The sequence below is a fragment of the Schistocerca nitens genome, chromosome 10 (assembly GCF_023898315.1).
Source record: "Schistocerca nitens isolate TAMUIC-IGC-003100 chromosome 10, iqSchNite1.1, whole genome shotgun sequence".
Lineage (NCBI taxonomy): Eukaryota > Metazoa > Arthropoda > Insecta > Orthoptera > Acrididae > Schistocerca > Schistocerca nitens.
In genome coordinates, this window is record NC_064623.1 from 140,658,392 (window position 1) to 140,682,474 (window position 24,083).

The 24,083-nt window shown below is 45.1% G+C and overlaps 1 pseudogene; it reads right to left on the reverse strand.

The window, feature by feature from the left end:
* Positions 1-23,132: 23,132 nt before the first annotated feature.
* LOC126210753 (5S ribosomal RNA) lies at positions 23,133-23,250 on the reverse strand (annotated as a pseudogene).
* Positions 23,251-24,083: the final 833 nt, after the last annotated feature.

Below are 24,083 nucleotides of genomic sequence, written 5' to 3' on the forward strand. Positions count from 1 at the left end.
TCAAATGGTTCACATGGCTCTGAGCACTATGGGACTCAACTGCTGTGGTTATCAGTCCCCTAGAACTTAGAACTACTTAAACCTAACTAACCTAAGGACATCACACAACACCCAGCCATCACAAGGCAGAGAAAATCCCTGACCCCGCCGGGAATCGAACCCGGGAACCCGGGCGTGGGAAGCGAGAACGCTACCGCACGACCACGAGCTGCGGGCCATCTCGGGGAAGCAATTCGTTGTACACCATACCGTCGCTGTTGCACCAGATGCATAGCATTATCTTACGTGGATGCACGCAGGTCTTTATACGGGAAGCTCCCGCATTGTTTGAGTTCAACCTCGCCTTTCTTCTTTCACGTTAGCATAAAGACACCATTTCTCGTCACCTGTAACGATACCAGATAGGAACGGTCGGTGTTGCTCACGAGCCAACTGACGACGAGCAAGGAGAGAGCCGGCCAGAGTGGTTCAAATGGTTCACATGGCTCTGAGCACTATGGGACTCAACTGCTGTGGTTATCAGTCCCCTAGAACTTAGAACTACTTAAACCTAACTAACCTAAGGACATCACACAACACCCAGCCATCACGAGGCAGAGAAAATCCCTGACCCCGCCGGGAATCGAACCCGGGAACCCGGGCGTGGGAAGCGAGAACGCTACCGCACGACCACGAGCTGCGGGCCATCTCGGGGAAGCAATTCGTTGTACACCATACCGTCGCTGTTGCACCAGATGCATAGCATTATCTTACGTGGATGCACGCAGGTCTTTATACGGGGAGCTCCCGTATTGTTTGAGTTCAACCTCGCCTTTCTTCTTTCACGTTATCATAAAGACACCATTTCTCGTCACCTGTAACGATACCAGATAGGAACGGTCGGTGTTGCTCACGAGCCAACTGACGACGAGCAAGGAGAGAGCCGGCCAGAGTGGTTCAAATGGTTCACATGGCTCTGAGCACTATGGGACTCAACTGCTGTGGTTATCAGTCCCCTAGAACTTAGAACTACTTAAACCTAACTAACCTAAGGACATCACACAACACCCAGCCATCACAAGGCAGAGAAAATCCCTGACCCCGCCGGGAATCGAACCCGGGAACCCGGGCGTGGGAAGCGAGAACGCTACCGCACGACCACGAGCTGCGGGCCATCTCGGGGAAGCAATTCGTTGTACACCATACCGTCGCTGTTGCACCAGATGCATAGCATTATCTTACGTGGATGCACGCAGGTCTTTATACGGGAAGCTCCCGCATTGTTTGAGTTCAACCTCGCCTTTCTTCTTTCACGTTAGCATAAAGACACCATTTCTCGTCACCTGTAACGATACCAGATAGGAACGGTCGGTGTTGCTCACGAGCCAACTGACGACGAGCAAGGAGAGAGCCGGCCAGAGTGGTTCAAATGGTTCACATGGCTCTGAGCACTATGGGACTCAACTGCTGTGGTTATCAGTCCCCTAGAACTTAGAACTACTTAAACCTAACTAACCTAAGGACATCACACAACACCCAGCCATCACGAGGCAGAGAAAATCCCTGACCCCGCCGGGAATCGAACCCGGGAACCCGGGCGTGGGAAGCGAGAACGCTACCGCACGACCACGAGCTGCGGGCCATCTCGGGGAAGCAATTCGTTGTACACCATACCGTCGCTGTTGCACCAGATGCATAGCATTATCTTACGTGGATGCACGCAGGTCTTTATACGGGGAGCTCCCGTATTGTTTGAGTTCAACCTCGCCTTTCTTCTTTCACGTTATCATAAAGACACCATTTCTCGTCACCTGTAACGATACCAGATAGGAACGGTCGGTGTTGCTCACGAGCCAACTGACGACGAGCAAGGAGAGAGCCGGCCAGAGTGGTTCAAATGGTTCAAATGGCTCTGAGCACTATGAGACTCAACTGCTGTGGTTATCAGTCCCCTAGAACTTAGAACTACTTAAACCTAACTAACCTAAGGACATCACACACATCCATGCCCGAGGCAGGATTCGAACCAGCGACCGTAGCAGTCGCACGGTTCCGGACTGCGCGCCTAGAACCGCGAGACCACCGCCCGGACAGAGTGGCCGAGCGGTTCTAGGCGCTACAGTCTGGAACCGCGGGACCACAACGGTCTCAGGTTCGAATCCTGCCACGGGCATGGATGTGTGTGTTGTCCTTAGGTTAGTTAGGTTTAAGTAGTTCTAAGGTCTAGGGGACTGATGACCTCAGCAGTTCAGTCCCATAGTGCTCAGAGCCATTTGAACCATTTGAACGAAGCAGAGATGCGCATATGGCCAATAGCTGATTTTTGTATTTTGGCATAGAGCATGCAGAACACATACACCCGATATCTGAACCTTCCCCATTGCTTGCAAATGTCGAATGATGGTGGAATAATCACAATTCATATCATTTGCCAGTCTCGAGTACACTGACGTGGATCGTTGTGGGTTAATGCGATTAAACGATCTTCATCAAAACCCTAAGGGCTTCCTGAACGTGGAGTCACTAGTGTCAAAGCGATCCTCCTCAAACGAGAAAACCATTGCCTCGCCGTGTTCTGTCCAATGACATTATCCGCAAACACGGTGCAAATGTTTCTGGCTGCCCCCGCTCCCTCCCCCCCCCCCCCCCCCCCCCTACTGAACTGAAGCAGGAGGAAACGTCGGAAATGTTGCAATTCCTCTACTTTTTACGCAATTTTCAAGCGTCCACAGCTCCACTCACTATCTCTAATTGATAAAATGACAACATGTTAACTCAGATAGCAAGAGTGCACTGCAAATAAAAAAATTACAGTCGATAAATAAACCCAAAGCGACCGGAATACCAACATCCAAAACAAAAACGCTATGACCTTACGGACGAAGCTAACACAAAAGGCCACACTCGCAGGGGATCTTGTAAACTCGAACCTTACGAACCATCAATGCATCTTAGAAGGAACCCAAAAGTGCTACCGTCTTCGGTGGAGTGCGAAAAGTCACTTTGTGCTCCGTGAGGATCCGACCTGTTTTTGACGACTGGCTTCCCACACGTTGCAGGAAAGCCATTTACGAAGACGATCAGCACGAATGGTGACAGACTTGTCTGCCACGTGACAGACTGATAATGATGTTGAGTGATATCGAGCGGCTGGTAACACGTGAACAAAGTCGACTGACACTTCGCGAAATCGCAAACATGGCGACAGGCGTCGCTGACGTGACGCCTAGCCTGGTCGGCGTCACCCCGTCCCCTGGCGGATGGCGGGTCGTATCGATTAACGGGAACCCACCCCTCAGGGGCCGCCAGGGGGTGTGTTGTTGACGGCCCACCCCCGTGGTGGGTTGACCAATGGCGTGGTGTCGGAGCGACCGCGCACATGATGTGTGTGTGTGTGTGTGTGTGTGTGTGTGTGTGGTGTGGTGTGTCTGTGTTTTACAGAAAGAGAGAGATCGAGCATAGGGGTGACTGGACGCTGCTCATAGCGTCCACCCTGTATAACATGGCGTCACGATGTCAGCGGCGGGTAAATCACCTTTCCTTTAAGGGTATCAAGCGCCTCAATTTCATCTTTTGAACCATTATAAAGCACTAATGTATCATCTACATATCGCTTGTACTATATGATTTTGTTTGCGATATCAGGGGTATTTTTCAGGAATTGCATCTCAATGTGTTTCACGAAAATGTCTGCAACTGTCCCAGCCAAACAATTGCCCATTGCTAAGCCATCTTTCTGACAATAGATTTTAGTATTAAAAGAGAAATAATTATCTAAAGTGCATTCAAGCAGTTCTATAAGTTCGATTATTTTTTCATTAGTCATAGTTTTGTACTGTACTAAGTTATTCCTAATTTTACATCTTTGATTTAACTGACACTGTAATAGTATTAACGTTGCCCATAGAGGGCACAGCTATTACATATCGCAGTTTACTGTTTTTATCTAAAATATAAATAAGTTCTACACATACTATCTTTTAATCAGACAGTTTAAATGAATCAATTTTATGTTATTAGTGTATTTCGTATTTTATACTTTAACGATAGCGTCATATTATGAACGCTGATTGGCAGTTGTGAAGTAGTGTGAGAGGAAGTATGCGGAGCCTCTGCATATTTAAGCTCATGCTCAGCACTCATAACCATCAGTTCAAAAATGGTTCAAATGGCTCTGAGCACTATGGGACTCAACTACTGTGGTCATCAGTCCCCTAGAACTTAGAACTACTTAAACCTAACTAACCTAAGGACATCACACACATCCATGCCCGAGGCAGGATTCGAACCTGCGACCGTAGCGGTCGCACGTTTCCTGACTGCGCGCCTAGAATCGCGAGACCATAACCATCAGTTGACTTCGTAGCAGCTGAGGAGAGCTCCGCCTACCATCCTCCAAGGAAGCCATGGGTATAATAAGTTTTATTTTATCTTGTTAAAATTTTGTCGTCATTAGACTCTTTTCATTTTATTTTAAGATTGGTTTCTAGTATTTTCTGAAATTAATTCACCGGTCTGAAGATGGTTATATAAATATAACCGAAACCGGTCACCTATGTTATTGAGACATAAGTGTTGTGATCGAGACTGAACTTTAGTTTGAATATAAAGTACAACTACTCACCGAAGTCCGGTGTGGGCTGCAATTATCGTATGGCAGCGAACTTGGTACATCTGCTAATGCGTTAATAAGTTCCAATTTTGGCCACCAGGTGCAAATCTGGAGCTGTGCATTTTTTGAAAAGCGAAACGAGAGTGGACTATACGGCTAGCGAGTAGAGAGACAGTGCGCTGTTAGAGAAATTGTTTTATGTGAACGGTAGGAATTACAATGATAGTACCGCCGACTGAAAGCTCTGAGGAGAAGCCTGATGTCGTTAGATGGTTTCAAGAAGATGATAATGAAATTCGAAGACACGAGCGAGAGTCCAGGCTGAAACGTGTCTGAAGACGCCTCGGTGAGCGGTGGGACACCACCCCCACCTGTCGCACACCATACAGATCGACAACCACAAGTGATTGTCTGGGATGCCAATTCTTTTCATAGCAGGACCCCTTGGGCTGTCGGATGGTATCCTTACAGCACAGCGGTACGAAGACAATATCATACGCCCCGTTTTGTTGCCCTTCACGGCAAGCAATCCTGGGCTTACATTTCACCAAGATAATGCCCGCCCGCAAAATGCGAGAGTTTCTACTGCTTGTCTGCATGCTTGTAAAATGCTGCCTTGCCCAGCAAGATCATCGAATAAGAACACCTTTCTCTTATATGACAAAAATTTCACAGGTTTTCCGTTTCCCCACGAGTAGTCCATGAAGCTTTTGATGCTATTGATGTTCAGACACGGGGTTCAAACCGCAATGTGATGAATACTGCGTCGAATATGTTGCTCAAAATGTCGTCTGTTTACATCAGCGAACAGCCTCGAGAGTTTGATACGTTCATCCATGTGTTTCAGGAAGAAACCCAGCAGCTCCACCCAAAGGGCAACCAGCACCTACAGAGTGATTTTCGGTGTCTTGTAATGAAAACTTACCCTTCCTGGTAACTTACCCTTCCTGGCCCTCCATGAACCATGGACCTTGCCGTTGGTGGGGAGGCTTCCGTGCCTCAGCGATACAGATGGCCGTACCGTAGGTGCAACCACAACGGAGGGGTATCTGTTGAGAGGCCAGACAAACATGTGGTTCCTGAAGAGGGGCAGCAGCCTTTTCAGTAGTTGCAGGGGCAAAAGTGTGGATGATTGACTGATCTGGCCTTGTAACATTAACCAAAACGGCCTTGCTGTGCTGGTACTGCGAACGGCTGAAAGCAAGGGGAAACTACAGCCGTAATTTTTCCCGAGGACATGCAGCTTTACTGTATGATTAAATGATGATGGCGTCCTCTTGGGTAAAATATTCCGGAGGTAAAATAGTCCTCCATTCGGATCTCCGGGCGGGGACTACTCAAGAGGACGTCGTTATCAGGAGAAAGAAAACTGGCGTTCTACGGATCGGAGCGCGGAATGTCAGATCCCTTAATCGGGCAGGTAGGTTAAAAAATTTAAAAAGGGAAATGGATAGGTTAAAGTTAGATATAGTGGGAATTAGTGAAGTTCGGTGGCAGGAGGAACAAGACTTTTGGTCAGGTGAATACAGGGTTATAAATACAAAATCAAATAGGGGTAATGCAGGAGTAGGTTTAATAATGAATAAAAAAATAGTAGTGCGGGTTAGCTACTACATACAGCATAGTGAACGAATTATTGTGGCCAAGATAGACACAAAGCCCATGCCTACTACAGTAGTACAAGTTTATATGCCAACTAGCTCTGCAGATGATGAAGAAATAGATGAAATGTATGACGAGATAAAAGAAATTATTCAGGTAGTGAAGGGAGACGAAAATTTAATAGTCATGGGTGACTGGAATTCGTCAGTAGGAAAAGGGAGAGAAGGAAACATAGTAGGTGAATATGGATTGGGGGGAAGAAATGAAAGAGGAAGCCGCCTTGTAGAATTTTGCACAGAGCATGACTTAATCATAGCTAACACTTGGTTCAAGAATCATAAAAGAAGGTTGTATACCTGGAAGAATCCTGGAGATACTAAAAGGTATCAGATAGATTATATAAAGATAAGACAGAGATTTAGGAACCAGGTTTTAAATTGTAAGACATTTCCAGGGGCAGATGTGGACTCTGACCACAATCTATTGGTTATGAACTGCAGATTGAAACTGAAGAAACTGCAAAAAGGTGGGAATTTAAGGAGATGGGACCTGGATAAACTGAAAGAACCAGAGGTTGTACAGAGTTTCAGGGAGAGCATAAGGGAAGAATTGACAGGAATGGGGGAAAGAAATACAGTAGAAGAAGAATGGGTAGCTCTGAGGGATGAAGTAGTGAAGGCAGCAGACGATCAAGTAGGTAAAAAGACGAGGGCTCATAGAAATCCTTGGGTAACAGAAGAAATATTGAATTTAATTGATGAAAGGAGAAAATATAAAAATGCAGCAAATGAAGCAGGCAAAAAGGAATACAAACGTCTCAAAAATGAGATTGACAGGAAGTGCAAAATGGCTAAGCAGGGATGGCTAGAGGACAAATGTAAGGATGTAGAGGCTTGTCTCACTAAGGGTAAGATAGATACTGCCTACAGGAAAATTAAAGAGACCTTTGGAGAGAAGAGAACCACTTGTATGAATATCAAGAGCTCCGATGGCAACCCAGTTCTAAGCAAAGAAGGGAAGGCAGAAAGGTGGAAGGAGTATATAGAGGGTTTATACAAGGGCGATGTACTTAAGTACAGTATTATGGAAATGGAAGAGGATGTAGATGAAGACGAAATGGGAGATAAGATACTGCGTGAAGAGTTTGACAGAGCACTGAAAGACCTGAGTCGAAACAAGGCCCCGGGAGTAGACAACATTCCATTAGAACTACTGATGGCCTTGGGAGTGCCAGTCATGACAAAACTCTACCATCTGGTGAGCAAGATGTATGAGACAGGCGAAATACCCTCAGACTTCAAGAAGAATATAATAATTCCAATCCCAAAGAAAGCAGGTGTTGACAGATGTGAAAATTACCGAACTATCAGTTTAATAAGTCATGGCTCCAAAATACTAACGCGAATTCTTTACAGACGAATGGAAAAACTGGCAGAAGCGGACCTCGGGGAAGATCAGTTTGGATTCCGTAGAAATTTTGGAACACGTGAGGCAATACTAATCTTACGACTTATCTTAGAAGAAAGATTAAGAAAAGGCAAACCTACGTTTCTAGCATTTGTAGACTTAGAGAAAGCTTTTGACAATGTTAACTGGAATACTCTCTTTCAAATTCTGAAGGTGGCAGGGGTAAATACAGGGAGCGAAAGGCTATTTACAATTTGTACAGAAACCAGATGGCAGTTATAAGAGTCGAGGGGCATGAAAGGGAAGCAGTGGTTGGGAAAGGAGTGAGACAGGGTTGTAGCCTCTCCCCGATGTTATTCAATCTGTATATTGAGCAAGCAGTAAAGGAAACAAAAGAAAAATTTGGAGTAGGTATTAAAATTAATGGAGAAGAAGTAAAAACTTTGAGGTTCGCCGATGACGTTGTAATTCTGTCAGAGACAGCAAAGGACTTGGAAGAGCAGTTGAACGGAATGGACAGTGTCTTGAAAGGAGGATATAAGATGAACATCAACAAAAGCAAAACGAGGATAATGGAATGTAGTCAAATTAAATCGGGTGATGCTGAGGGAATTAAATTAGGAAATGAGACACTTAAAGTAGTAAAGGAGTTTTGCTATTTAGGGAGTAAAATAACTGATGATGGTCGAAGTAGAGAGGATATAAAATGTAGACTGGCAATGGCAAGGAAATCGTTTCTGAAGAAGAGAAATTTGTTAACGTCGAGTATAGATTTAAGTGTCAGGAAGTCGTTTCTGAAAGTATTTGTATGGAGTGTAGCCATGTATGGAAGTGAAACATGGACGATAACTAGTTTGGACAAGAAGAGAATAGAAGCTTTCGAAATGTGGTGCTAAAGAAGAATGCTGAAGATAAGGTTGGTAGATCACGTAACTAATGAGGAGGTATTGAATAGGATTGGGGAGAAGAGAAGTTTGTGGCACAACTGGACTAGAAGAAGGGATCGGTTGGTAGGACATGTTTTGAGGCATCAAGGGATCACAAATTTAGCATTGGAGGTCAGAGTGGAGGGTAAAAATCGTAGAGGGAGACCAAGAGATGAATACACTAAGCAGATTCAGAAGGATGTAGGTTGCAGTAGGTACTGGGAGATGAAGAAGCTTACACAGGATAGAGTAGCATGGAGAGCTGCATCAAACCAGTCTCAGGACTGAAGACCACAACAACAACAAACCCTTCCTGGCAGTAAGCATAATTGTGGTGCATATCAGATTCCTATTTCAATATGTTGCATACGAAGCAGTCAAACAACTGTGAACGTTGGCCTAAGGAAAGTCCAGCGTCAAACCATCCGTGGACCGCTTAGCTGGGAAATGGTGGAACTGTGACATTGTGTTACATAAAGAAGTACACATTTGAGTGACGTCTGTTCTGTAGAACATGTCCGACAGAACAGACGCCACTGAAGTGTTTACATTTCTCTACGAGCACGACGATTGGTTGACATTTGTTTCAGTGCAGATACACTAGCATCGTCGGAACTCCTACTTGAATCAATAATTTGCGTGAAGGATGTTAATGGGCATTGCAGTGCACGGTAAGCTGAGAATTTTGGTCGGACGGAAAGTGTGTCAGGAAGACCGAGGCGGTTAAGGCAACCGTTCTAGAGAAGCGGAGCGGCTGGGTTCCAGTCCCGGTCCAGCACAACTGTTCAAACTTTCGCCGTTGCCTTACCACGGTACCCTGTGTGGCTGGAAGTCACAGATTCCACAGATATCCTGCTCCTCTCCTTCCCCATTCTCTATCGCACATAAACATAAAACGTGTTGCTTTTTATCCCCTCTAACAATTCCAAAATTTGCATACGTAGTTCTTTTAGACTGTGTGTATCGTTTTTTTTAGACGGGCAGCATATGTTTTATTTGTCAATTCGTTTCTCCTTTTTTTCGTACTGGCAGTCTCTGGACCGCGCTGTTTCAGCTGGACTCTCTATTTTCCTTGGACATCAGCTTTAACTTTAGCCCATTATTCTCGCATTCGTTTACTATGCTCTTTCTTCCTTCCTCGTATTAGTCTACATCTTACCACGTTTTCAGTTTTACTTTTCTTATAATCTGACGCGCTCTTGGAGGTCATTCTTGAGCGGAATGCGTTTGTGAATATCCTACATTGGTACACTCACATCTTGCAAATCTTTTTCTACCTCTGAAAACGATGCCGCCTTGGTGAGGATGAACTAAACACTCCATCAATCAGCGTAGTAGGACTCACACGGGCAGTATGGTCATAGAAAATAATCCTCCTGCTGCGAATTGTATCTGAGATGTTTTCTACATGTGTGTAGAGTTCGTGGTTGTGCCGTCTTCTGAATTCACCATTTTCTTTGACTCGCCCTCGGACATTCGTCTGACTTCTCTATCAGATCGTTTCTATTCATAGCGAGACATTCTGGCGTATGTAGCTCCTCCGGCAATCACGCGGTAATGCCGTATTTTGCCATTAAGTATGCTGATCGCTTCTTGTAGACACTTTTGTTAAGCTGATATGCTTCTTAAATTTTTCTCATCCATGATATAAATGCTTGTCTCTCGGATATGTTTCGCTCTGTGCACTCTCACAGATATTTAAACTCTTCGCCCGTTTGCTATCTCCTTCCGCTGTCTCTGGGCAGTGACATGTCGTTTGTGAAGCATTCAGTTTTCACGAAGGGAGCTGGAGTCCTGTCGTTGCTGACTGTGGCTTTAGTTCATTGATTTGTCCTGCAGTTACTAACAACTCTACCACAACAAAGGTCAAAAATTAATTATGATAGTAGTGTTGCTCACGCTGCTAAATATTGCATTTTCGGGCAACAACAAAGTTATATTGCGTGGCTGGTGTCATTAGGGCACAGTTAATAAAGTCATTTCTTGAAATAATGGATAACTAGGCACTCATCTTTTCGTGTTTCCCAAGCTGGTCTCGTTGTGAACTCATGGCTCATCTGTCGAAAATCTAGGAAGTGATGATTCCAAGCTCAGATGCAAAGAGGCTTAGGTGTTATTCTGCGATATTCAAAAGTTTTATAGATGTGTTTCATAAACCGTTCTTGAAGATTAAACTTTTGCAAGTTAGAACAATGGTGATGTAAAAAAGTAATCAGCACTCCGAATTTAAGTTACACTTCTTTTTTATTACTTTTGTTGCAATATCACGTAACTCGTTACAAAACATCACTTCACAATATAAAACATACCTAAAAATATCTTCCTCACTGTTAAAGTTCACATTTCATAAACTGACTACAATTTGCGTCTTTTTAACATGACGACCAAAGCTTCACTCTCTAATAACCGCTTACGCGCCCAAAAAACAGAGTTACAAGTACGTCATAGGTCATAGTGACAAAAGAAAGAATACACATAAGAATAATATCATTGCAATATATACATATCGATGTATCGAAGTACCTCTACATTAATTAAATCAAATCTGAATGTTGTCACAGAAATATGTTAACTATTTTACAGAAACACAGTAGAATATTGCCGGTATCGAGAGGTTGAGATGAGGTGCCGTAATGGTTACGTAATTCAAGTACCATTACAAGTTGTATATATAGAATCAGGAAAAATTGCGAGATCAGGCAGTCTAACATTTATCATTTTACAATCAAGCCTGACTCCGTTTTCAGCAGCTTTGTCACTCATTCCCTTTCGTTACTCGCGGATTGGGACTCGCCATAGAGATAGCATCAAACTCAGGGCTTCAGATATCATATGAGAAGACTCGTTCGATGGAAAATTTACGTAAGAATGTCAGAGATCCCACAAAAAATGAAATACGGTACAATTTCACGGTGTCTTCTGTTATGTTCTGCCTACTCGTCGAACATGGGGTGACTAGGAAACCCGCTTTCTCGGATCGCTAGACAACAATTCGAGCAAATTGTATTAATGAATTTTTGTCACAGTAATACTTAACTTTGATAATTTACAATGATGAGTCGCAAGCAATTGGCGACAGACAAAATAAGAAATCTCATCATTATGGACAATGCCTAATACAAGTGAAATTATACAGTTCGTAAGTCGCTGCTGTAGAGCTCGTAGAACGTGCTGTCGGCTGACGTCTTCCTCACAGCCGTCTGTGCTCTGACGTTCCTGGCCGGCGTTCCGGCGCTTGACTTTACGGCAGAACACCTTCTTTTAAGTATCACGGAGAAATTAGAGTACCATCTGGACTGGAATCGGCAGTAAAGCCAATTCACAATGAGCAAACTCCAGAATACGGGCCGGACGGAGTGTTTCATAAACCGTTCTTGAAGATTAAACTTTTGCAAGTTAGAACAATCGTGATGTAAAACAGTAATCACCACTCCGAATTTAAGTTACACTTCTTTTTTATTACTTTTGTTGCAATATCACATAACTCGTTCCAAAACATCACTTCACAATATAAAACATACCTAAAAATATCTTCCTCACTGTTAAAGTTCACATTTCATAAACTGACTACAATTTGCGTCTTTTTAACATGACGACCAAAGCTTCACTCTCTAATAACAGCTTACGCGCCCAAAAAACAGAGTTACAAGTACGTCATAGGTCATAGTGACAAAAGAAAGAATACACATAAGAATAATATCATTGCAATATATACATATCGATGTATCGAAGTACCTCTACATTAATGAAATCAATTCTGAATGTTGTCCCATAGTGCTCAGAGCCATTTTGAACCAGAAAACGTAGAGAATAACACGGAATCACAACAGTGAACGAGTGATATCTTGTAATGCGAAATTTCGGCATGACAAGACAGTTGTCTTACCTGAAGCACTATATACATCACAAACTACATCTCTAGAAGATCATTCAGAAATGACGATACTGTAAAAGAAGAGCAAAAAATTCGAAGAAGATATGTGGTCCCAGTAATAGAAGTGGCATATGGGTTAAAAGAAAAACTGCAGACCTACATACGGCAATAGACAAGTTTACTGACGCAGTACGCAGAATACGCTTCAAGTTCTATGGTAACATCTGCCGAATGGAAAACACTAGCGTAACAAAAAAAATTCTTAATGATAAATTAAAAGGAGGTAAATTATTTTACTGGAAGAAGTTAAGCAAGAGTTATGAGAAATGAATCCCATATAAGATACCGTTAGGGGACGAAAATCTACATGAAAACACTGAAAAACAGTGGAGAGAGCGCAGCAAGAAGTAATACAGCGAGCTCGTGGAGAGATTTGGGGAAGAGCCGGCCGGAGTGGCCATGCGGTTCTAGGCGCTACAGTCTGGAGCCGAGCGACCGCTACGGTTGCAGGTTCGAATCCTGCCTCGGGCATGGATGTGTGCGATGTCCTTAGGTTAGTTAGGTTTAATTAGTTCTAATTCTAGGCGACTGATGACCTGAGAAGTTAAGTCGCATAGTGCTCAGAGCCATTTGAACCATTTTTAGATTTGGGGAAGAGAAGAAGAAAATAAAGCTGTCATACCAAGCTAACTAGTTTAACGCGCTCTGTAACTGGTCGTAACGAAGTAATAATAATAATAAATAGCGTGACGAATGTCGGTATCAGACGCACTGCGTACTTCTCCGTTTGTAGCGAAACAGGGGGGCTGGAGTGGTGGCGCATCGGCAGGCTGCGCGCCCCGCTGAAGAATTTCCCACGTCCGACGTCCGGGGCTGGTAATGCCCCAGGTGTGCGAGCAGCCAGAGGAGAGGGAAGTTTGCGGCCTGAGTGATGGCACGCCTGCTCTGGCGAGACGTAATGAAGAGCCTGTCCCCACCTGCTCCCCATGTGAGCGCCGCACGCAGACACACATCTCCCCCGGCCTCCCGCGCACTTTCTCTGCTATTATTTACACAACCTCTCGAGAGGCAATCATTTCATACCGTGCAGCCGCTACATCTGCAACCGCATCTGCACTACGAGGCCGAGGTGAAATCCCTCAACCACACAGATAAAGACTTGAGGCCCCTGTAAATGACGAAACTTGTATGTCAAATTTATTTTTTGCTTTCCACAGGCTCGTCAAACAAGCGGGAGGACATAAGGACTAAATTCATCAAACTTAATTTCACTTTTGAAGCAGGTTCTTGCGTTTATCGCGTTGAAAACCATCTGTTAGAAAGGTCTTTCATATTATACATCACTACCTAAACAGTCAGAGAGTTATCTTAGAAGCTAGATTAAGGAAAGGCAAACCTACGTTTCTAGCATTTGTAGACTTACAGAAAGCTTTTGACAATGTTGACTGGAATACTCTCTTTGAAATTCTGAAGGTGGCAGGGGTAAAATACAGGGAGCGAAAAGCTATGTACAATTTGCACAGAAACCAGTGGGCAGTTATAAGAGTCGAGGGGCATGAAAGGGAAGCAGTGGTTGGGAAGGGAGTGAGACAGGGTTGTACCCTATCCCCGATGTTATTCAATCTGTATATTGAGCAAGCAGTAAAGGAAACAAAAGAAACATTCGGAGTAGGTATTCAAATCCATGGAGAAGAAATAAAAATTTTGAGGTTAGCCGATGACATTGTAATTCTGTCAGAGACAGCAAAGGACTTGGAAGAGCAGTTGAACGGAATGGATAGTGTCTTGAAAGGAGGATATAAGATGAACATCAACAAAAGCAAAACGAGGATAGTGGAATGTAGTCGAATTAAGTCGGGTGATGCTGAGGGAATTAGATCAGGAAATGAGACACTTAAAGTGGTAAAGGAGTTTTGCTATTTGGGGAGCAAAATAACTAATGATGGTCGATGTAGAGAGGATATAAAATGTACACTGGCAGTGGCAAGGAAAGCGTTTCTGAAGAAGAGGAATTTGTTAACATCGAATATAGATTTAAGTGTCAGGAAGTCGTTTCTGAAAGTATTTGTATGGAGTGTAGCCATGTATGGAAGTGAAACGTGGACGATAAATAGTTTCGACAAGAAGAGAATAGAATAATTCTAAATGTGGTGCTACAGAAGAATGCTGAAGATTAGATGGGTAGATCACATAACTAATGAGGAAGTGTTGAATAGGATTGGGGAGCCGGCCGCGGTGGTCTCGCGGTTCTAGGCGCGCAGTCCGGAACCGTGCGACTGCTACGGTCGCAGGTTCGAATCCTGCCTCGGGCATGGATTTGTGTGATGTCCTTAGGTTAGTTACGTTTAAGTAGTTCTAAGTTCTAGGGGACGAATGACCACAGCAGTTGAGACCCATAGTGCTCAGAGCCATTTGAACCATTTATTTAGGATTGGGGAGAAGAGAAGTTTGTGGCACAACTCGACTAGAAGAAGGGATTGGTTGGTAGGGCATGTTCTGAGGCATCAATGGATCACCAGTTTAGTATTTGAGGGCATCGTGGAGGGTAAAAAACGTAGACTGAGACCAAGAGATGAATACACTAAGCAGATTCAGAAGGATGTAGGTTGCAGTAGGTACTGGGAGATGAAGAAGCTCGCACAGGATAGAGTAGCATGGAGAGCTGCATCAAACCAGTCTGAGGACTGAACACCACAACAACAACAACCTAAATAGTTAGCTATTAAAGTTAACTAATGTACTGATGTAACTTAACTTGAAAGAGAAGAAAAGGAGTTATTAGCATCCGAATTAGAAAATGAATTGACATCATTTAGCTCCATTATGATGGACGTAGAGGAATTGTGGGCAAAGTTTAAACGCATTGTAAATCCCGCTGTGGAGAAGTGTGTGGCGCTTAATGGATTAAGGAGGGGAAAGATCCATCTTGGTTGAATAATTAAATTCGGAGAACGATGAGGAAACAGTCAGTCATGCACACTATGTTCAAAAAACAACCCGCAAATGACGTGAGGCAAAAGAAGGAATTTCGTGCGTGCATAGAGAGATCGATGTGCGGAGCTTACAACTACCATCCTCATGCCTCAGCAAAAGGTCTTCCCGAGAAAATTCTGCTCCGACGTAAAATTATTAAACAGGCCTAATGCTTCGATCCAGTCACTCGTTGAACACACTTGCGTAGCACTAGAAAGCAACTAAAGGAAGGCCACAGTTTTAAATTTCGCCTTTAAGAAATCGTTCAAGCAGGGTAGTCGTACAAACACACCGTCATTTGCCCGTCGTACTGACTCCAATATGGAGGGCACAGTAATAGGCATCCGTGGGAAAGAGAAGCAACTGAAAGAGTTGAAAACAAATAACTTGCCAGCTCCGGATGGAATCTCAATTCGGTTTTACAAAGAGTACTCTACGGCACTGGCTACTTAATTAGCTTCTATTTATCGTGAATCTATTGCCCAGCGCAAAGTCCCAAGCGACTGGAAAACTCCCGTACATAATAAGGATGAAAGCGCGGACTCGTCTCTTTCCATATCCTTCTCCCCCTCTGTCTGTCCTCTTACCTCCTTCCTCTCTCTCTTCCCAGTTTCTCCTCTTCTGTCCATTTCCCTCCCCCTTTCTCTGTCCATCAATTCCTCCACCCCATCTGTATCCATCTCCTCCTTCTCCCTGTCCATTTTCTCCTATTCTGTCCATTTTCTTCTCCCTGTCTGTCCATCTATCCCTCCCCCTTCACTCTCCTATGTATCAACGTCACCCCAACAGGCGGTTTCTGGTTCTTAGCCCTACAATATTTCTTTGCAGACAGTAAATAATATGAGCACCAAGGTTGATTGAAATCGATACAGGGCTTTAGGAGGAGCATTCTAGCTGTGGCTTTGCCCTTGTATGCATGTGTCGTGTGTATACAACATACATTTAAAACATTTCACACATATTTATAAGCACATTTAAAATGCATCTCCTGCGAATTTCGCCATGTAGTTTCGTTTTCATGCATGTCAGTTATTATGACCGTAGATCTACTAAACTATGTGCCGCACCATGATACATTTTTGCAAGTACATTGCGTGGTATTTGTAAACAGTCCCTGCAAAATGTGCTGCAAAAAGAGTTACTGGTAAAGAAGTCATAAAGTAAAATGTCATGTGTGGTGACGCAGTTTTACTGCACGAACAACGAAACTGTAATAAGCGATAAACCTTTTTCCTTTCCATCATTTTTGGGGGGTGTAGCGAGAAAAGTTTCGTAAAGGTTTGAAACTATGTGTAATGTGTGTTGCAATACACGAGTGCTTTAAATGTCACATACTGGATGAATATAGCCTGGATGATTTGTGCGCCGCGAACTACACTCCTTTTTCACCTCCGCCCTTTTGAGAGGTATTTACTCCAACAGTGGTTGTTTACAGACAGTATGTGATACCTGTACCAAGTTCGGCTGAAATCGATCCAGTGGTTTAGAAGGAAATGTGGAATATGCATAGATACATACATGCACACATACGGTTTTATAATGTTTGTGGATTACATTAATAACAGTCACATCGCGTTGAAGTTCATTTATGGATCAAATATTTCTACAACAGGAGAAATATTGTCATAGCACTAGTAGGTGATACCAGCACTGTATTCAGGTTAACGTGAGACCGTAGTAAGCTGCCTCAGCACTAAAGAGAAATGGCTGCCAGCTCAGGCGACGCATCACTTGCATTTTCAGCGGTTTCGTGCCCGGGTTCCCGGGTTCGATTCCCGGCGGCGTCAGGGATTTTCTCTGCCTCGTGATGACTGGGTGCTGTGTGCTGTCCTTAGGTTAGTTAGGTTTAAGTAGTTCTAAGTTCTAGGGGACTGATGACCATATATGTTAAGTCCCGTAGTGCACAGAGCCATTTGAGCCTTTTTTTTTTCAGCGGTTTATGACAGTGTATTGCCCCCACCTGCGGCTCATCTCTTTCCTTCCAACGCCACCTGGCGACCTTCTGCTTTGCGCTGGGCAGTGCTTATAGCGATTCGGTTCACCAGTGTGTTGTGTGGCCACGTGCTGCCCGTGGACCCCGATCTGAATAACTGGTCCATACCACCACGCGCCACTGCTGACCTTGCTCTACATGCATACGTAATAGACAGTATGTTTGGGTTCCACCTGAGTGCAACCCCAATAACTGGTCCACTTAGTGAGGTGTGAGCTCATCTGCCTGCGACGCCAGTCGGATTGTGTAGCCCGCTCTTTGCTCCGACCTCTGACTCCAATCTGAATAACTGGTCCATCGAAACAGGTGCCACTCTGACAGCCTGTCCCTGCTCGCGCTCTTAACAGAATTGGGGATCCGCAAGCGAGCACAACGCCAGTAACTGGTCCAGCGAGCCGGGTGCCGACCCATCTCACTGCTTCGGCGCTCCAGTTGTGTGCCCGGACTTGCGGCCACCGACCTCTGACCCCGATCTGAAAAACAGGTCCACTCTCTCTCTGTCTCTCTCTATCTCTCTATCTCTCTGTCTGACCGCTTTGTGCTGCTCGCCTGGGTTTGGGTTCCTCCGACGGAAGCATTTTATTTTGCTGATGACAGAAAACACTGCGGGGCTGCGGAAAGACGCTCCTGACTGAGCACGAGAAACGAATATATTTCCCCCATTTTGTGCTGCGAAATGAGCATTTCTTAGGTCGTTCCTTTCTTGCCCCTGGTGCAGGGTGCCGTGTATCGCACATGAAATGAATTGTAGAGTGCTGCTTATATAAAACGAATTTTATAGGTTAATAAAGTTTTGACAATTTATTTCCATACTCCGACAAATTTAGAAACATCTTAAGATGTGATTAAAGTTTCAGAAAAATTGAATGATCTATTCAAGAAGAATAGCTTCACAAATTGAGCGAATCTATGGCGCTCTGGTCCACTTCTGGCCGTTGAACAAGCACCGTAAGAGGTATGCAGTAGCACTTTACAGGATCGTTTAGATACGTTTTCTTCTAACCTGCCGACGTATCTTAAACAATCACGTTCCTTTTTAAGAGCAAGAAATCCACAGCAAACACTTGAAGACATGATGAATTTCAGGAAGACATAATAACGAGAAGTTTTGTTCACTACACTTCGAAACAAACTAGTTTTTGAACGCGAAAAACAGTAAACCAGTGTGGAATACAATACATACATTATTTAACGTATCAAATAAGAAACATAATTGATCTTAAGAGAAAACTACGACACAGGAGTGCTAAAGGAAACGATAAAGCCGGCCGGGATGCCGAGTGGTTCTAGGCGCTACAGTCAGGAACCGCGCGACCGCTCCCGTCGCGGGTTCGAATCCTGCCTCGGGCATGGATGTGTGTGATCTCCTTAGGTTTAAGTAATTCTAAGGTCTAGGGGACTGATTGATGACCTCAGAAGTTAAGTCCCATAGTGCTCAGAGCCATTTGAAGCTTTTTTTATTTTTTTATTTTTATTTATTTATTTATTTATTTATTTTTTGAAACCGTAAAAACAATATAGCTGTTTCCCGACCAAGAAAAACTAATTCCACAGTTATTACAGAGGGACAGGTGTCAAAAGTTTTCAAAACAGTTGTCTTGCGAAGGAAAAGTAACCATATTACACAAATATTCGTGAATTGGAAAAGACTAGTGAAGTGCAAGAATGGGCTTCGTCAAAAATTTTTACTTATGAAAGGAAGTGCCAGTCCTAAAAACAGTCAGCAAAAGAAATGTATGCTTCTTCTGATGAAACGCTGTGTTTGCATTTATTGCTCTCAGTGAGATTATTTGCAGTAATATGCAATTTACGCAGCGGAAGACATTCTAGCTTATTTCACATCATTGAGATTTTTTACATGTATTTTACGATTACCCGTGTCTCTTGCCATCGTACTAACGCTTGGGGCGCAAAAATATAGCAATTGCTTCGTAAATTGAGTAGAAAAGGAATTAAAATCGCACAGTAAACTTACTGCACGCACACCATCTGATCAAAAGTATCCGGACACTCTAATGCAACGCGGAATTGATCACAAGACGTCAGAGAACTGGACCAGCCAGTATAAAAAGAGACCGGGAGTTTTGTTTCGTTTAAAAGATGGGGGAAGGGATCAAACTGCTAGGCCATCGGACCCTAGGCAGGGAGTATTAAGTTGTCAGTAGAATAGCAGTGACAGCAGAATGGTTCGGTGAGGACAGCCAAGTGACTGGTCATTGAATGTAACCTGTGTAAGAACACCATCGGCGAGATTTCAACCCTTCTAATGCTGCCCAAGTCGACTGTTGGTGATGAAATTGTGAAGCGTACACGGAAAGGAGCAACCATAGCTAAACAGAGACCAGCAACGCCTCACGTACGGTCGGGTGGAGACCGTCGAGAATGATTGTATAATATCTCATAAAATCAGCGGAAGGAATAACTCGTGATTTGCAAACTGCTACCAATAGTACAGCTGGCACAGTGACTGTGCGTAGGGAGTTATGAAGATTTGGCTACAATGGTCGATCACCTCCTCGTAAGCCATATACTTCTGTTGTCGGTGCTAATGAACGACTGTGATGAAGCTTTCTGGCAGATTAAAACTGTGTGCCCGACCGCGATTCGAACTCGGAACTTTTGCCTTTCGCGGGCAAGTGCTCTACCAACCGAGCTACCCAAGCACGACTCGGAGTCCGTCCTCACAGCTTTACTTCCGCCAATACCTCGTCTCCTGCCTTCCAGGCTGCACTGAAACGCTCCTGCGAAACTTGCAGAGCTAGCATTCCTGGAGCGCTCGCCCGCGAAAGGCAAGGTCCCGAGTTCGAGTCTCGGCCCGGCACGAATCTGCCAGGAAGTTTCATATCAGTGCACAGTCCGCTGCAAAGTGAGCACTGGAGATGGTGTAAAGAGCTGCGCGACTAGACAGTGGTTGACTGGAAACAAGTGGTCTGGAGTAATGAATCGCGCTCTTTCCTGCGGCAATACGATGAAAGGGTTTGAGTTTGGCGAATTCTTGGAGAATGTTACCTACCATTATGAGTAGTACCAATAGTGAAGAACGGAAAGTGCGTTTTTCGTGGTTGCGATGTGGTTCCCTTATTACGCTTAATGGAACGACAAACGCGAAATGCTGTTATTATACACTCCTGGAAATTGAAATAAGAACACCGTGAATTCACTGTCCCAGGAAGAGGAAACTTTATTGACACATTCCTGGGGTCAGATACATCACATGATCACACTGACAGAACCACAGGCACATAGACACAGGCAACAGAGCATGCACAATGTCGACACTAGTACAGTGTATATCCACCTTTCGCAGCAATGCAGGCTGCTGTTCTCCCATGGAGACGATCGTAGAGATGCTGGATGTAGTCCTGTGGAACGGCTTGCCATGCCATTTCCACCTGGCGCCTCAGTTGGACCAGCGTTCGTGCTGGACGTGCAGACCGCGTGAGACGACGCTTCATCCAGTCCCAAACATGCTCAATGGGGGACAGATCCGGAGATCTTGCTGGCCAGGGTAGTTGACTTACACCTTCTAGAGCACGTTGGGTGGCACGGGATACATGCGGACGTGCATTGTCCTGTTGGAACAGCAAGTTCCCCTGCCGGTCTAGGAATGGTAGAACGATGGGTTCGATGACGGTTTGGATGTACCGTGCACTATTCAGTGTCCCCTCGACGATCACCAGTGGTGTACGGCCAGTGTAGGAGATCGCTCCCCACACCATGATGCCGGGTGTTGGCCCTGTGTGCCTCGGTCGTATGCAGTCCTGATTGTGGCGCTCACCTGCACGGCGCCAAACACGCATACGACCATCATTGGCACCAAGGCAGAAGCGACTCTCATCGCTGAAGACGACACGTCTCCATTCGTCCCTCCATTCACGCCTGTCGCGACACCACTGGAGGCGGGCTGCACGATGTTGGGGCGTGAGCGGAAGACGGCCTAACGGTGTGCGGGACCGTAGCCCAGCTTCATGGAGACGGTTGCGAATGGTCCTCGCCGATACCCCAGGAGCAACAGTGTCCCTAATTTGCTGGGAAGTGGCGGTGCGGTCCCCTACGGCACTGCGTAGGATCCTACGGTCTTGGCGTGCATCCGTGCGTCGCTGCGGTCCGGTCCCAGGTCGACGGGCACGTGCACCTTCCGCCGACCACTGGCGACAACATCGATGTACTGTGGAGACCTCACGCCCCACGTGTTGAGCAATTCGGCGGTACGTCCACCCGGCCTCCCGCATGCCCACTATACGCCCTCGCTCAAAGTCCGTCAACTGCACATACGGTTCACGTCCACGCTGTCGCTTCATGCTACCAGTGTTAAAGACTGCGATGGAGCTCCGTATGCCACGGCAAACTGGCTGACACTGACGGCGGCAGTGCACAAATGCTGCGCAGCTAGCGCCATTCGACGGCCAACACCTCGGTTCCTGGTGTGTCCGCTGTGCCGTGCCTGTGATCATTGCTTGTACAGCCCTCTCGCAGTGTCCGGAGCAAGTATGGTGGGTCTGACACACCGGTGTCAATGTGTTCTTTTTTCCATTTCCAGGAGTGTATTTTACAGCACTTCCTACAGCGTGTAATGGAGGAACAGTTTGGAGACGACAACTGTATCGATACGACATCTCAACTGTCATAAAGTAGCATTTGTCGGGCCATTGTTTGTAGACACTAACGTTCGTGAAATGGACTGGCCTGCCCAGAGTTCCCAGATGAACACAATGGAACACTTTTGGAATGAGCTAGAATGTCGAATTCGGTCCAGATCACACAGATCGAACATTCCTACCTTCTCGGTTGTTGAGAACGAATACGCTGCCTCTCCTCTGCAGTTATTGACATTACCGCAAGTGTCCCCAACAGAGTTCAAGCCATCATAAAGGGGAAGGGTGGACAACCCCCATGGTGTGAATATCCACTAATAGGTGTAACATTAAGAGTGCTGTGGGAACTCCACTGTTAAATGCCTCAAAAAAAAAAAATGGTTCAAATGGCTCTGAGCACTATGGGACTGTGGTCATCAGTCCCCTAGAACTTAGAACTACTTAAACCTAACTAACCTAAGGACAGCACACACATCCATACCCGAAGCAGGATTCGAACCTGCGACCGTAGCAGTCGCGCGGTTCCGGACTGCGCGCCTAGAACCGCTAGACCACCGCGGCCGGCTAAATGCCTCCTCTATGAGGGGGAGTACTTGTCTGATGACGTGGTAGAAGAAGAAACAGGATCCGGTAGGGAATCCTCTATTAAAATTACAATTTAGAAGATCTTTGGAAGCCTTAAAATCAAATAAGGCGGAAGGGACAGCATTTCATCGGAACTTCTGAAATCATTGGGGGAAATGGCAACAATACGACTATTCACGGTGGTGTGTACAATTTACAAGTCTAGCGATGTTCCACACGACTTTTGGAAAAATATTATCCACGTAATTCCCAAGACTGCAAGAGCCGAAAAGCGCGTGAATTACCGAACAGCTCATGCATCGAAGTCGCTGTCAAGAAAAATATACAAAGGAATAGAAAAGAAAATTGAGGACTTGTTAGATGACGATCGGTTCGTCTTTAAAAGCACTCCGTCTTCAGGGCACAAGTGGCCCATCGGGACCATCCGACCGCCGTGTCAACCTCAATTGAGGATGCGGATAGGAGGCGCGTGTGGTCAGTACACCGCACTCCCGGTCGATATGATGGTTTTCTTTGACCGGAGCCGCTACTATTTGGTCGAGTAGCTCCTCAGTTGGCATCACGAGGCTGAGTGCACCCCGAAAAACGGCAACAGTGCATGGCGGCCCGGATGGTCACCCATCCAGGTACCGGCCATGCCCAACAGCGCTTAACTTCGGTGATCTGACGGGAACCGGTGTATCCACTGCCGCAAGGCCGTTGCCATTTCGGTTCGTCTTTAGGAAAGGTAAAGACACAAAGGACGGAGTTCTGTCCTTGCTGTTGATAATGGAAGCAAGACTAAAGAAAAATCAAGACACGTTCATAGGATTTGTCGATCTGAAAAAAGCGTTCGAGAACGTCAAATGGTTCAAGATGTTCGAAATTCTGAGAGAAATAGGTGTAAGCTATAGAGAAAGACGGGTAACACAAAATATGTACAAAAACCGAGAGAGAATGAGAAGACTAAGAGCGGGAATCAGAGAAAAGTGTAAGAGACGGATGTAATCTTTCGCCCCTACTGTTCAATCTATACATCCAAGAAGGAATGAAGGAAATAAAAGAAAGGTTCAAGAGTGGCATTAAAATTGAAGTTGAGAGGATAGCTGAGACAAGATTCGGTGATTATGTTGCTGTCCACAGTGGACGTGAAGAGGAATTACGGGATGTGCTTAAAGGAATGAACTGTCTAATGAGTACACAATATGGATTGAGAGTAAATCGAAGAAAGACGAAAGAAATGACAAGTTACAGGAACGAGAATAGCGAAAGTATTAACATCAGAATTGGTGACGAAGAGGTAGACGAAGTTAAAAGATTCTGCTGCCTAGGCTGGAAAATAGCCCATGATGGTCGGAGCAAAGAGGACGCCAAAAGCAGATTACTACTGGGAAACAGGGCATTCCTGGCCAAGAGAAGTCTACTAGTATCAAACATAGGCTTTACGTTGAGGAGGAAATTTCTCAGAATGTACGTTTGGAGTGGTGGTAAAACATGGGCTGTGGAAAAACCGGACATAAGAGAATCGAAGCATTTGAGATGTGGTGCTACTGGCGAA